The sequence below is a fragment of the Budorcas taxicolor genome, chromosome X (genome assembly GCF_023091745.1).
Source record: "Budorcas taxicolor isolate Tak-1 chromosome X, Takin1.1, whole genome shotgun sequence".
In the NCBI taxonomy this organism is placed as follows: Eukaryota; Metazoa; Chordata; class Mammalia; order Artiodactyla; family Bovidae; genus Budorcas; species Budorcas taxicolor.
In genome coordinates this window covers 143957060-143970484 of record NC_068935.1, presented here as the reverse complement: position 1 = coordinate 143970484, position 13425 = coordinate 143957060, and the positions used below count along the sequence as shown (strand labels likewise).

At 45.0% G+C, this 13425-nt stretch overlaps 1 non-coding gene across 1 annotated transcript; it reads left to right on the top strand.

Annotated features, from left to right (window-relative positions):
• Positions 1-277: 277 nt before the first annotated feature.
• LOC128070656 (U6 spliceosomal RNA) lies at positions 278-381 on the top strand. The gene has a single exon (XR_008201630.1). It is a non-coding gene; the product is annotated as a U6 spliceosomal RNA (small nuclear RNA).
• Positions 382-13425: the final 13044 nt, after the last annotated feature.

Here is a 13425-nt window from a genome sequence, read left to right as displayed (position 1 = left end):
TCCAACTCCTTTTCTTAGTGGACACAGCGTGATTTGTTTCATGCAGAAAGTTCTCATCCGGACGGGGATGTTTTTTCCTGCCCAGTTGTGTTGAGATTGGGTACTGTGGTGAATGAACCAACATAAACGCTTGCAGGATTATACACGTGGACAAGATCTCTTCAGGAGAAGATGGAACTCAGTTGGACACAGATTATAGGATCTGTTGTCAGAGGATAAAGAGTGTTTTGACCATCTCGTTTAATGTCATGTAATACTCTCTCAAAAGTACAGCATGGTGGCTGGTTCCGCAGCACATATACTAAAATTGGAAGGATACAAAGATTAGCATGGCCCCTGAGCAAGCATGGTATGGAAATTCTTGAAACGTTACATTAAAAAGAAAAAAGTTACAGCATGAAACATTTCCCCCCAAAAGGTTTTCAAATTATAATAGCAACGGCATCATTTTTTTTTTTACACCATCCGATCTCAGCATTGTTACCGAAAACAAATATCTATCTCAAAAGAAACCAAGTAGCAAAACATGGCAGGCAAGGTTTGCTTTACCGACTGGAAACATTAGCATTTTGAGAGGAACATGTTCACATGCAAAACGCACTCGCTTTGTATGGGATCGTGACATTGTGAGCAGATGATGCAAATTAAGATCAACTGGTTAATCCTGCTGGTACTTAGAATCCTTTGATGCAAAAGGTCAGCATCTTCTGCTGTGGTTTTTTGATGCTGAGGGTCCAAGGTGGGGTGCAGGGTTGACGTATTACAAGTTGACACTTTGTAGCGCAAATCCCCGGAGAAGGCAATGGCACCCCACTCCAGTACTCTTGCCTGGAAAATCCTATGGACGGAGGAGCCTGGTAGGCTGCAGTCCATGGGGTGGCTAAGAGTCGGGCACGACTGAGCAACTTCATTTTCACTTTTCACTTTCATGCATTGGAGAAGGAAATGGCAACCCACTCCAGTGTTCTTGCCTGGAGAATCCCAGGGACAGAGCTGCCTGGGAGGCTCAGACTCAGACACGACTGAAGTGACTTAGCAGCAGCAGCAGCAGCAGCGCAAATCCCTAAAGAGGTATCAGTTTATAGGTTTATTAGACAGGTTTTTTCTATATATCAAGGGCTTCCCTTGTGGCTCAGCTGGTAAACAATCTGCCTGCAATTCGAGAGACCTGGGTTCGATTCCTGGGTCAGGAAAATCCACTGGCGAAGGAATAGGCTAGTCACTCTAGTATTCTTGGGCTTTCCTTGTGGCTCAGCTGGTAAAGAATCCGCCTATAATGAGGGAGACCTGGGTTCGATTCCTGAGTTGAGAAGATCCCCTGGAGAAGGGAAAGGCTACCCACTCCAGTATGCTGGCCTGGAGAATTCCATGGAGAACTCCTCATTACCAAATTCAGACTTAAATTGAAGAAAGTAGGGAAAATTGCTAGACCATTCAGGTATGACCTAAATCAAATCCCTTATGATTACACAGTGGAAGTGAGAAATAGATTTAAGGGCCTAGATCTGATAGACAGAGTGCCTGATGAACTATGGAATGAGATTCGTGACATTGTACAGGAGACAGGGATCAAGACCATCTCCAAGGAAAAGAAATGCAAAAAAGCAAAATGGCTGTCTCGGGACGCCTTACAAATAGCTGTGAAAAGAAGAGAGGTGAAAAGCAAAGGAGGAAAGGAAAGATATAAGCATCTGAATGCAGAGTTCCAAAGAATAGCAAGGAGAGATAAGAAAGGCTTCTTCAGCGGTCAATGCAAAGAAATAGAGGAAAAGAACAGAATGGGAAAGACTAGAGATCTCTTCAAGAAAATTAAGAGATACCAAGGGAACATTTCATGCAAAGATGGGCTCGATCAAGGACAGAAATGGTATGGACCTAACAGAAGCAGAAGATATTAAGACAAGGTGGCAAGAATACACAGAAGAACTGTACAAAAAAGATCTTCACGACACAGATAATCACAATGGTGTGATCACTCATCTAGAGCCAGACATCCTGGAACGTGAAGTCAAATGGGCCTTAGAAAGCATCACTACGAACAAAGCTAGTGGAGGTGATGGAATTCCACTTCAGCTATTTCAAATCCTCAGTGATGATGCTGTGAAAGTGCTGCACTCAATATGCCAGCAAATTTGGAAAACTCAGCAGTGGCCACAGGACTGGAAAAGGTCAGTTTTCATTTCAATCCCCAAGAAAGGCAATGCCACAGAATGCTCAAACTACTGCACAACTGCACTCATCTCACATGCTAGTAAAGTAATGCTCAAAATTTTCCAAGCCAGGCTTTAGCAATACGTGAACCGTGAACTTCCTGATGTTCAAGTTGGTTTTAGAAAAGGCAGAGGAACCAGAGATTAAATTGCCAACACTGCTGGATCATGGAAAAAGCAAGAGAGTTCCAGAAAAACATCTATTTCTGCTTTACTGACTATGCCAAAGCCTTTGACTGTGTGGATCACAATCAACTGTGGAAAATTCTGAGATGGAAATACCAGACCACCTGACCTGCCTCTTGAGACATCTGTATGCAGGTCAGGAAGCAACAGTTAGAACTGGACATGGAACAACAGACTGGTTCCAAATAGGAAAAGGAGTACGTCAAGGCTGTATATTGTCACCCTGCTTATTCAACTTATATGCAGAGTACATCATGAGAAATGCTGGGCTGGAAGAAGCACAAGCTGGAATCAAGATTGCCGGGAGAAATATCAATAACCTCAGATATGCAGATGACACCACCCTTATGGCAGAAAGTGAAGAGGAACTCAAAAGCCTCTTGAGGAAAGTGAAAGAGGAGAGTGAAGAAGTTGGCTTAAAGCTCAACATTCAGAAAACGAAGATCATGGCATCCGGTCCCATCACGTCATGGGAAATAGATGGGGAAACAGTGGAAACAGTGTCAGACTTTATTTTTGAGTGGGCTCCAAAATCACTGCAGATGGTGACTGCAGCCATGAAATTAAGAGACGCTTGCTCCTTGGAAGAAAAGTTATGACCAACCTAGACAGCATATTCAAAAGCAGAGATATTACTTTGCCAACTATGGTCCATCTAGTCAAGGCTATGGTTTTTCCAGTGGTCATGTATGAATGTGAGAGTTGGACTGTGAAGAAGGCTGAGCACCGAAGAATTGATGCTTTTGAACTGTGGTGTTGGAGAAGACTCTTGAGAGTCCCTTGCAACCAGTCCAGGAGATCCAACCAGTCCATCCTAAAGGAGATTAGCCCTGGGTGTTCTTTGGAAGGACTGATGGTTAAGCTGAAACTCCAGTACTTTGGCCACCTCATGTGAAGAGTTGACTCATTGGAGAAGACTTTGATGCTGGGAGGGATTGGGGGCAGAAGAAAGGGACAACGGAGGATGAGATGGCTGGATGGCATCACGGACTCGATGGACGTGAGTCTGAGTGAACTCCGGGAGATGGTGATGGACAGGGAGGCCTGGCGTGCTGCGATTCATGGGGTCGCAAAGAGTCAGACATGACTGAGCGACTGAACTGAACTGAACTGATACAGTCCATGGAGTCCCAACGAGTCGGACACGACTGAGCGACTTTTACTTTTTCACTTCTCTTTCACAAACAGGTTTTTCCATGTGTCAAAGCGCATAAGCCTAGGGTTATGCAGTAGATGCTTACAGAGATATTAACCAAAACCAAAAATAAAAATATGTGGAAAGAGATGGATCCTAGAGACTGTCACACCGAGGGAAGTAGGTCAGAAAGAGAAAAACAAGTATCGTATATTAATGCATATACGCAGAAACTAGAAAAATGGTTCTGATGATCCTATGTGCTATGCAGAAATAGAATCAGGGAGGTGAGGACCACACACATGAACACCAAGATGGGGAAGAGTGTGTGGGAGGGATTGGGAGATCGGGGTTGACACATACACACTCGGATAACCAATGAGGACCCGCTGTGTGGCACAGGGAACTCTCGCTGAAGGAATACACACTCTGTGCTGACTTAAACGGGAAGGAAATCAAAAAAAAAACAAACAAACACAGGGGATATATGGGTATGGACTGGACGGACAGCTGACTCGCTCGGCTGTACAGCAGAAAATAATGCAACTACACTTCAGGAAAAATTAACGGTAAGAGAAATAACGAGGAGTTATTCTGTTCTGCAAACAGAAACGACACAGCTAACTTGAAAGGACTGATGATACGCGCTCATCAACGTGGCATGTTTTCCAACGTACTTTAGGTACTGAATCTCTCAGTTAACGACTGAGTCCACAGCACATTGGTGTGACCGGAACAACGTCCCCTAATGACTAGTATGACTTGATGGAAGATCCTGCCTGCCTCAACAAAGAGCCAGTGTAGACAGATACCTAACAAAATTAAAAAGCCACCCTTAACTCGCTAATCCTCCAATCCAGTTGGCCCTCCCGAGCACTCCCTCTTTCTTCTGTTCACCTCTGCCTTCTGTACTTTTTTTTTTCCTCCTGCGGATTCAGACTCAGCATCTTTGGAGTCCTGGCCTGCTTCTTCCCTCCAAAGCATTCTTTAAACTTCTTTTCATCTTCTACTTGCTCCATGGAAATCATGTGTCCCCTGCTTCTCATTCAATATTTTACTCACCCGTGTACTTCATCACGGGGCTACAAAGGTACTGGGCGACCCGGGCTTTTACGCAGAGACTCTGAGAAAGAACGGCTTCTGGGTTCATCGTGGTGGTTGGCAGAATTCAGTTCCTTGCGGTTGTAGGACTGAGCTCCCGGTTTCCCTGCTGGCTGTACTGTGGAGTTGCTCTGAGTTTCTAGAGACTGACTTGCATCTTGACCACGTTGCCTGCTTCCTCATCACACCAGCAACAGCACCACGTGTCCTTCTCATGCTTCAGCTTCCCGTGGCATCTGTTTCCAGCACATCTCCCCTTCTTGTCCGCTTCTAAGCGTGCCTGAGATTCCACTGGGCCCACCTTTATAAATCAGGACAATCGCCCTACTTAAGGTCAGCTGACAGACTTCCCTGGTGACCCAGAGGTTAAGACTCCATGCTCCCAATGCAAGGTGGGTCCAGGGTTCAATCCCTGATCAGGGCAACTAGATCCTGTAAGCCGGAACAAGGGTTCACAGGCTGCAACTAAAGATCCCGCAGGACAGAAAGGTCTAGCACAGCCGAACTGAAATGAAAAGGCCAGGTGATGAGTAACCTTAGTCACATCCACAGAGCCCCTTTTGCTCTGTAATGTAACATAACCATGGGAGTGATACCAAGGCTGCAAGGTCATGAAGTGAAGTGCAAATCGCTCAGTCGTGCCCAACTCTTTGTAACCCCATGACCTATATAGTCCATGGAATTCTCCAGGCCAGAATCCTGGAGTGGGTAGCCTTTCCCTTCTCCAGGGGGTTTTCCCGACCCAGGGATCGAACCCAGGTCTCCCTGCATTGCAGGTGGATTCTTTACCAGCTGAGCCACAGGGGAAACCCAAGAATACTGGAGTGGGTAGCCTATGCTTTCTCCAGGGGATCTTCCCGACCCAGGGAACGAACCTGGGTCTCCTTCACTGCAGGGAGATTCTTCACTGTCAGCCACTAGGGAAGCCGAAGTAGCTGTCTACCTTATTGGAACAGCAAGCAGGCATAAATCACGTCAAACGGTCTGTCTCTCTGCAGTCTCATTTTCCTTTGTTTCCATAATTCACATCGTTCTTTATCGGTGTTCATACTCATTTTCCCAGACGAATGAGTGTCTGGATAAAATAAATATTTGCTATTGCTATTTGTTATTAAATGTCCAAGGTGCAATTGAGTTTGATTTCGTCTTCATTTTGGGGAGGCAAGCGAAAGACGGAATTTTAATCTCAGTCATGTATCTTCCAGTGAGTTATATCTGTAGAGGGACATGAATCTTAGACTTAAGTAGTTTATGGTGATGAATAGTGTATCACTCAACAGTTGCCATTTTCTCTGTATTCCATTTGCCTTGTGCATTTAAAAAATGGGATTTAATTACAAAATGTCTGGAATTATGATACAGATTGTTCTCTACCAATGTCCTCCAGTGATTAATATTTAACTTTTATATGAATGCTTTTTCTAGTCTCAGCAATGAGCATTATTTCAGTTCTTAGACTCCATGAATGATACATCTTCTTTTAACTGTTAATTAAATGCCGTTTTTCCACGGGAAAAAATGCGCACTGTAATCCCACTGCTAAAAATGCATAATCACGTTATCATTTGCAAATGTAGAAGCAAGTGTAAAAGGGAAAAAAACAGATGAATAAATAAATGTATTAATTTATTTATTAGTCATTATATTCATTTATCCAGATTTCATTTTTATTCTGTGCCTCCCAAGCAGCCACATTCCATGTGGTTGGATACTATTATAATTTAATCAACTGTATACATTTTACTGGCTACTAGGAGTCTTAAAAAATTAATAGTTAAGATATGGAGCCCACTTTAAGATCTTAAGGGCTTACATTATAAACGTAAAACAGACTCATGAAAAGTCAGAAAGCAGAATAAGTTCCAAAGAGTAGGAACTCTGTTAGCACACAGGAGAGGAATCACAGTAACCAAGAATGGCCCAGTAATGAATGGCTCTGTGGCTGAAAATGCAGCTGGAATTTGAGGGGGTAGGAGGGACTGGGAGACTGGAATCAACAGACTGGAATCAACATATATACACGTGGCTGTTGTGGTTTAGTTGCTAAGTCTTGTCTGACTCTTTTTGATCCCAAGGACTGTAGCCCACCAGGCTCCTCTGCCCAAAGGATTTCCCAGGCAAGAATACCGGGGTGGGTGCCCATTCCCTTCTCCAGGGGCTCTTCCCAGCCCAGGGATCGAACCTGGGTCTCCTGTATTCCATGCAGATTCTGTACCATCTGATTTAGCAGTAATGCTACCCGGAGATCAAACACACATCTCCTCCACGGGCAGGCAGATTCTTTACTAGCTGAGCCTCCAGGGACACCCGGTGTATACACTATTATGTATAAACTAGATGACTCATGAGAACCTCCTGGATAGCACCGGGAAGGCTACTCAAGGCTTTGGGGTGATCTAAATGAGAAGGAAATCCAAAACAGAGGGGATATGTGTATACAAATGGCTGATTCATTTTGTTGTACAGTAGATAGGAACAACACTGTAAAGCAACTAAACTCCTGTGTGTGTGTGTGTGTGTGTGTGTGTGTGTGTGTGTGTGTGTATAGCTGGAATTCTAATTATGCGGCTAGGGGCCAAAAATCGAAGTTGAATTCTAGGCAACCAAAATCATGGGATGTGGGTAAGGGAAAGACCTGCCTTGAATCTATTTATGTAAGAATAGCCATTTAATTTTATCGTTAAACTGTAAAATGCTTATAAGTCAATGGCTAGTAAACTGTGTATAATACATAATCCACTGACATAAAACCGGTACACTGAATTATAAAGTTTAGTGAAAATACAGCCGTAACTCCCATGGATTTTGGCCCCTTCCCTGCATTATTCATTATCTTGGATTTCTGGAAAAAAAAAAAAACATGGAAAAGTCATAATCTGATTTTTTAATAACAGCAGAAGTTGGGTAGTGAGCAAAGAATACGAGCTCCCTGTTTTAAAAATCTTTCTCTTTTTAGGTGTGTGTTACTGTAGACCATTTAAAAAGTCTGTATTCAATTTGTTACAATATTGCTTCTGGTTTACGTTTTGGTTTTTCAGCATCAAAGCATGTGGGACTTGAGGTCCCACACCCGGGATCAAACACACCCGCCGTGCAGTGGAAGGTGAAGTCTTAACCACAGGACTGCCAGGGAAGTCCTGTAACTTCATTTCTAAGCATTGCTGGGAGAGGCAGTAAGTATTCTCTTAGATTCCTGCGATTCCCTTACAGCTCACACCACCCTTTAAGTGTGTCACACCCCCTATGTCTTGCACTTTGCACCTCCACACAAACCAGTGCTGTGGGACCGTTTTCAAAGCCCGCAGTGGCTAGGATGCTGTGTGGTTTAGAGTGTAGTGGGGAAGGATTGGAGTGTGGTAACCTGAAGGATCGAACCATCTCGACAGGGACAGAATGAAGGGGTAAAATAGGTGATCCAATAGTCAATCCCACTAGTGGACTATAAGCTTAAAAAAGCCAAAAAAGGGAAGCCCTTTGAGTTATAAACAAAGCTGAGCACCGAAGAACTGATGTCTTTGAACTGTGGTGTTGGAGAAGACACTTCAGAGTCCCTTGGACTGCAAGGAGATCCAACCAGTCCATCCTAAAGGAAATCAGTCCTGAATATTCACTGGAAGGACAGATGTTGAAGCTGAAACTCCAATACTCTGGCCACCTGATGCAGAGAGCTGACTCACTGGAAAAGACCCCGATGCTGGGAAAGATTGAAGGCGGGAGGAGAAGGGGACGACAGAGGATGAGATGTTTGGATGGCATCACCGACTCAGTGGACATGAGTTTGAGTAGGCTCCGAGAGATGGGGATGGACAGGGAGGCCTGGCGTGCTGCAGTCCATGGGGTCGCAATGAGTGGAACACGACTGAGCGACTGAACTGTGAGTTACTGTAACTCAACAAAACAGGGTTGCTTCACCACAAAACCAAGCAGGCTTGCTTAGCAAAAAAAGCCTGTGACAGAAGTGTGGGACCTGTCCCCAAACAATAAAACCGTGGTGGCATGAGGCCCACATCTTGTCCAGGGCATTCAGTAAAGTTAATGTCCCTAGGACACGGTCTCTGAACACCTAAACAGCAAAAATTTGCGGACCTAGCTTGATCGTGCAGGGACAAGAAAACTCCCCTGCTCAACCTGGAGGAGGAGCTGATGAGGGAGGCATGAGATCTACTCAAGATTGAAGGAAAAGGTGGTCTTCTCCCCCTCCCCACTTTTCTTTGATTATAAAACTTGGAGCCAGGTAAGTTCTCAGGGTGCAGCATTTCTTGCCTGCCCGCCTGTAAGCCTCAGAAGCATCCTTTTCTAATAAACCACGTCTCACCTACTGTTTTGCCCTCACTGAATTCTTTTCTCTGCTGACATAAAGGACCCTGGTGCCGGAGCTCCTCGGAGTCCCCCTGAAATGACAGCAACTGATTTCAGTCTTTCTCTCTTCCCACTGGGCTCAGAGGGGATTAATTTCACAGCCTCCTGAGACGTTTTTATAGCAAGAGTTGCCGATGATTCTGGTCTTTTAGCCTCTGTCTAGGGCCTCTCTTGCTATCCGCCCAGAGATGGCTGGGTGACCCATCTTGCACGTTTATGCCATTTTTCAGCACAGGGTTGCCTTACCTGAAGCCGTCCTCCAACAGCTTCTTGCATAGGCACGTACTGCACGGAAAGGAGGTGAGAGAGAGACTGTGACAGAAAATGACAACTCTGGCCCCAGAGAAGCGGCGACGCCCAAGGTGTCCAGGTAGAAACAGACCAAAAGCAATGGAAGGAAGATGCTCTGTAGAGCAAATAGGTATTTCCAGCCTCATTCTATATTCACTGTGTCCATACCATCATCACTCCCAAGTGATGGAATGTGTTAGGAAGCATTGAACAGGGAACAAAAATAGCATTCTGTCCCTGGCATCTCAAAACTCTGGTTTTCAAGGCCATTTTTTCCCCATCGAAACACAGGGCTTGTGCGATCTTAGCTCCCAAACCAGGAATTGAACCTGGGCTACTGCAGAGAAAGCACTCAGTTCTAACCATCGGACTCCCAGGGAAATCCCTTCAAGGTCAGAACCAGGAATTGAACCTGGGCTATGGCAGAGAAAGCACTCAGTTCTAACCACCGGACTCCCAGGGAAATCCCTTCAGGGTCAGAATCAGGAATTGAACCTGGGCCATGGCAGAGAACGTGCTGCGTTCTAACCACTGGACTACCAGGGAAGTCCCCTCAAGATCATTTCTGAGACCACATTTATGTGAATATCTTCCAGTACCAGCAGTTTTGTTTTTTAATTTTAATTTTTTTTATTTTACTTTACAATACGGTATTGGTTTTGCCATACATTGATGTGAATCCGCCACGGGTGTACATGAGTTCCCAATCCTGAACCCTTCCTCCCACCTCCTTCCCCATATCATCTTTCTGGGTCATCCCCGTGCACCAGCCCCAAGCATCCTGTATCCTGTATCGAACCTAGACTGGCATTTTTTTAAAAAATTATTTTATACTAGAGTGTAGTTGATTACCAATGTTGTGTTAGTTTCAGGTAACAGCAAAGACGTTCGGTTATACATACACAATGATTGCATGTACTATTTTTCAAAGTCTTCTCCTATTTAGGTTATTATAGAATATTCAGCAGAGCTCCCTGTGCCATACACTATGTGCTTGTTCATTGTCTATTTTAAATATAGCATTGTAGTACCAGTGGTTCCATTCACCATATCTGAAGCCAAGGAGACCTGCTTAATGGCTTTAAAAAAAAAACAAAGCATTGAGCTTTTGACAAGAGGTAAAACTAGGAGAAATTTTTGTTCACAATCTGGGACAGACAGTATGAACCCACAAACACACGTGCACCTTTTAAATATTCAATTCAGTTCAGTCGCTCAGTCGTGTCTTTGCGACCCCATGGACCGCAGCAAGCCAGGCCTCCCTGTCCATCACCAACTCCCGGAGTTTACTCAAACCCATGTCCACTGAGTCGGTGATGCCATCCAACCATCTCATCCTCTGTCATCCTCTTCTCCTCCTGCCTTCCATCCTTCCCAGCATCAGGGTCTTTTCCAACGAGGCAGCTCTTCACATCAGGTGGCCAAAGTGTTGGAGTTTCAGCTTCAGCATCAGTCCTTCCAATGAGTATTCAGGACTGATTTCTTTTAGGATGGACTGGTTGGATCTCCTTGCCACTGAAGGGACTCTCAAGAGTCTTCTCCCACACTACAGTTCAAAAGCATCAATTCTTCTGCGCTCCGCTTTCTTCATAGTCCAACCCTCACATCCATACATGACCACTGGAAAAACCACAGCCTTGACTAGACAGACCTTTGTTGGCAAAATAATGTCTCTGCTTTACAAGTGGGTTAAATAAAACAATCACTGGGTGCTGCAAGAACCTTCTAACTGTGTTACATTTTCTTTTTGTTTCCCTGGGAATAGCTATTTTCACTTGTAGAGCAACTGTTTCCTCGAGGCTGTAATTCAAGGGTATGAAGCTACATAACTCAAAGCCTTTCCCTGCATTGCTGATATTGAATTGACATTTGCAGAGAACAAAAGTCTTAGCACTTTTACTCAGAAAACAGACACTTTCAGACATTTCTTAGGAAGGTCCTGCAAATATGTGTGTAACTGCAGGCCAAGCTGGTGCTGAAGACAACTTTCAGCCTTGGGTAGAAACACAGCATTTAAGAGAAACTTCATTCAAAAACAGTAGCTTCATCACACTGCAGCCAGCTGAACCATCGGGTTGGCCAAGAAGTTCATTCCAGCTTTGCGGCAACATCATGTGGGAAAAAAACCCAAATGAACTTCTTGGCCAAAGCCACCGTTTCCTCTCTTATTAAACTAACACTTTGGGTCTTGGCTTCTGCATTATTTAACAAAAAAGCAGCACATGCCTGAATCCGTGGATTCTTCTCTTTACAAAGTTTCTTACTGGGAAGTGAGGATGGCTGGAAGAAAGGCTAATTATTTTCTCCATGCGCTGTATCCATCAGAATGGCAGAACATTTTTACTTTACATAATCCTTCCTTGCTTCTAGAATGTATCTCTTTGGTCCTCCAAAACAAAACAAACTGACATTTATTCATTTATTTTTACTGCACTTGGCAGCTTCTGGGATCTCACTTCCTGGACCAGGTATTGAACCCGGGTCCCCTGCAACGGAGGTACAGACACTCCATCACTCGAACACAGGGGAATTCTCCCTCCGTCTATTCTTTGTCCTTACTTTTATTGAAACAAAATTGGATCTCTCCTCGTCTCTCAGTTCAGTTCAGTCGCACAGTCGTGTCCGACTCTTTGCGACCCCGTGAATCGCAGCACGCCAGGCCTCCCTGTCCATCACCAACTCCCGGAGTTCACTCAGACTCACGTCCATCGAGTCGGTGATGCCATCCAGCCGTCTCATCCTCTGTCGTCCCCTTCTCTTCCTGCCCCCAGTCCCTCCCAGCATCAAAGTCTTTTCCAATGAGTCAACCCTTCGCACGAGGTGGCCAAAGTACTGGAGCTTCAGCTTTATAAGGCCCCTCAAATCAGCCCTTTTGGAAGCATATTTCTAGTCCCTAGCCTGCTACAAAGATTCAGTAAATGGTGAGACAGTGAGAGTGTTAGTCAGTTCATTCACATCCAACTCTTTTGAGACCCCATGGACTGAAGCCTGCCAGGCTCCTCTGTCCATGGGATTCTTCAGGCAAGAATACTGGAGTGGGTTGCCATTGCCTCTTCCAGGGGATCTTCCCGACTCAGGGATCAAACCCGAGTCTCCTGCACTGCAGGCAGATATTTTACCGTCTGAGCCACCAGGGAAGTGAGACATGGCAGGCGTTTGCTTTGTGAACATCCAAGTTACATGTTCTCCAAGGGAATGGGTGCTCAAACAAGCTTTGAATTCTATAACTAAAACTGATCACACATTAAGTACAGCTACCTTTCAAATGCATGTTTTATTCAACCCTCACTTTTACAGTTGAAGGCGGCAGGTACAGGGTAATCGGTGCTACCAGACAGAGGTATGGCCAGCCTTCTCTCCCCAGAACACACCTGAAAAGACATAAGCTTAAAACCTTCTACTCAGCCATAAAAAAAAAAAAAAAAAAGAATGCAATCACGCCACCGGCAGCCACATGGATGGACCTGGAGATTATTGTACAAAGTGAAATGAGGCAGACAGAGAAAGACAAACACTGTACCATTTTACTCACATGTGAAATCTAAAATATGGCCCAAAGGAACTTATCTGCGAAGCACAAACAGGCTCACAGGCACAGAGATCAGACTTGTGGTTGCCAAGGGGAAGAGGAGGGGGAGAAGGGATGGACTTGGAGTTCAAGGTTAGCAGACGCAAACTCTGATATGTGGAATGGATAAACAACAAGGCCCTACTGGAGAGTACAGGGAACTGTATTCAGTCTCCTGGGATACACCATGATGGAAAAGAACGTTAAGAAGAAAGTGCAGCTAGATAGATGCATGTGCGTTAGTCACTTGGTCCAACTCTTTGTGACCCCATGGACTGTAGCCCCGCCAGGATGCTCTGTCCATGGGGATTCTCCAGGCATAATGGAGGGGGTTGCCATTTCCTTCTCCAATATAGATAGGTATCTGGCTCAGAGGTTAAAGCGTCTGCCTCCAATGTGGGAGAACCGGGTTTGATCCCTGGGTCGGGAAGATCCCCTGGAGAAGGAAATGGCAACCCACTCCAGTATTCTTGCCTGGAGAATCCCATGGACGGAGAAGCCTAGTAGGTTACAGTCCATGGGGTCGCAAAGAGTCGGACACGACTGAGCGACTTCACCTCACCTTAGATATATAA